The 2,500-nt window shown below is 36.0% G+C and overlaps 1 protein-coding gene across 3 annotated transcripts in view; it reads right to left on the reverse strand.

Annotated features, from left to right (window-relative positions):
• The window catches only part of dock1 (dedicator of cytokinesis 1), a 525,870-nt gene that overhangs the window by 92,880 nt on the left and 430,490 nt on the right, over positions 1-2,500 (reverse strand).

A 2,500-nucleotide genomic window follows, 5' to 3' on the forward strand; every position in this document is an offset into this window, starting at 1 on the left:
AGGGGGTGTTTAAAAAAAACTGTAACCATTGACTTCCATAATAAGTAAAACAAATACTATGGAAGTCAATGGTTACAGGTTTTCAGCATTTTTCTAAATAGCTTTTCTTTGTGTTTATATTCTTTTACACTACAGTAGGTACTTTAAAGAAAACTAGAACACCTGTAACCATTGATTCCCATAGTAGGAAAAACAAATGCTATGTAAGTAAATAGTTACAGGTTTTCAGCATTCTTCAAAATATCTTCCTTTTGAGTTTATGATCTTTACCACTAAAGAAGGTATTTTGGAAAAATAAATGGACCATTGATATCCATAGTAGTAAAAGCATATAATATATAATGAAAGTAAATGGTTACAGGTTTTCAGCATTCTTCAAAATTTCTTCTTTTTTGTTTTATATATATTATGTTACACTAAAGAATGTATTTTGAGGAAAACTGAAAACCTGTAACCATTGATTTCCATAACAGGAAAAACAAATACCATGGAAGTCAATTGTTATAGGTTTTCAGCATTCTTTTAAATATGTTCTTTTGTGTTTATAATCTTTAACACTAAAGGGGGTGTTTTAAAATAAAAAAATAAAAAACCTGTAACCATCGACTTTCATAACAAGTAAAACAAATACTATGAAAGTCAATGGTTACAGGTTTTTAAGGTTTCTTCTAAATATCTTCTATTTTTGTTTATATTCTTTTACACTACAGTAGGTACTTTAAAGGAAACTAGAAAACCTGTAACCATTGATTCCCATAGTAGGAAAAACAAATGCTATGTAAGTAAATAGCTACAGGTTTTCAGCAGTCTTCAAAATATCTTCTTTTGTTTTCCACAGATTAAAGAAACTCATAAATGTCTGAAACAAGTAAAAGGGTAAGCCAAAATGTTTGTTTGTACTACCCCTTTAACTAATGGCACCTTATTCTAAACTGTTCCCATTAAAACTATAGAAAAGCCTAACATAAATATGCATTTTAAACAATCCCCAAGCAGAAAAAACAACTCGAAGCAGCTGTCAGACGTGTTATTGTTACACAACCAACAAAAAAAGTTACAATCCAACAAACAAACTCCTAATGAGCACCAAAAATAAATAAAGTAAATAAGAAAACAGATGCATGTTTTTTAAATGCGTCCTGCGTTCTATTTACTGATGTACTAATGAATGGGTTAACGCATTCTGTTTTCTGTGAGGATCGAATCTCTGGCTCGGGATGCATCACTCATAATGCATCTGTGACAGGATCTGAAATCAATCTGCGAGAGACAGACAGACAGACAGACAGACAGACTGCTCTGATGTGTCTATCTCTGGAAACCCGTGCCAGGCAGGCTAATGAGAGCGAAAGCACACGTGGAGCGTCAGAGAAAACAATCACAATCTGAGCGGCGCGGCGAGACGGAGAGAGCTAAAAAGAGATGGTGCAAATTAGAACGGATAAACACACCAGGGCACCCAATCTGGAAATCACATGATGCCAGAGATGCTCTGCTGCTAAATATTTGCATGCAGCATGCCAATACACGGAAGCAGGATTCACGCAGAGCCGGACGGAATCTGGACGACATGATCAGAATGAACATGATGGAGTTAGAGAGTGATGGAGAGAGAGAGGATTAATCAACCAAACTCATTTGCCTTATTTTAAATATTCTACACTGTTTACATTTGTTTGTTTGGATATTTACTCTGTTTTGACTATATTTTGTTTAATATTATAATACATTTTCGTTTTACTACTTTTATTTATGTTAAATATATACACTACCTGACAAAAGTGTTGACTACTATCCAAGTTTCAGGAACTTCAGGTTGATCATTTGGTATCAGAAGCGGCTTATATGAAATGCAAAGGCCTCTAGATTACACTTATTTGACCAAAATAAAATATGATCATGATTTTTAATGATTTCATTAGGACAGTAAGGTCTGACTTTGCTTAGACAAAAGTCTTGTCATTAACAGAAATAAAGTCCAGTATAGAATATAAAGTCCTGCTGCAGTGGAAACAGAATGAATATTGTGTCTGACTCCGTCATGAGCTTGGAGGACTGCATCCATACATCTCTGCAATGACTCAAATCACTGATTAATAAAGTCATCTGGAATGGCAAAGAAAGCGTTCCTGCAGGACTCCCAGAGTTCATCAAGACTCTTTACCTTCATCTCCAATACCTCCTCCATCATCTTACCCCTGACATTATCAATAATGTTCATGTCTGGTGACTGGGCTGGCCAATCCTAGAGCACATTGACCTTCTTTGCTTTCAGGAGCTTTGATGTGGAGGCTGAAGTATGAGAAGGAGCGCTATCCTGCTGGAGAATCTGCCCTCTCCTGTGGTTTGTAATGTAATGGGCAGCACAAATGTCTTGATACCTCAGGCTGTTGATGTTCATCCACTCAGCAGATCTCTCGCACGCCCCCATACTGAATGTAACCCCAAACCATGATTTATCCTTCGCCAAACTTGACTGATTTCTCTGAGAATCCTGGGT

This window comes from Danio rerio, chromosome 12 (genome assembly GCF_049306965.1).
Source record: "Danio rerio strain Tuebingen ecotype United States chromosome 12, GRCz12tu, whole genome shotgun sequence".
Lineage (NCBI taxonomy): Eukaryota > Metazoa > Chordata > Actinopteri > Cypriniformes > Danionidae > Danio > Danio rerio.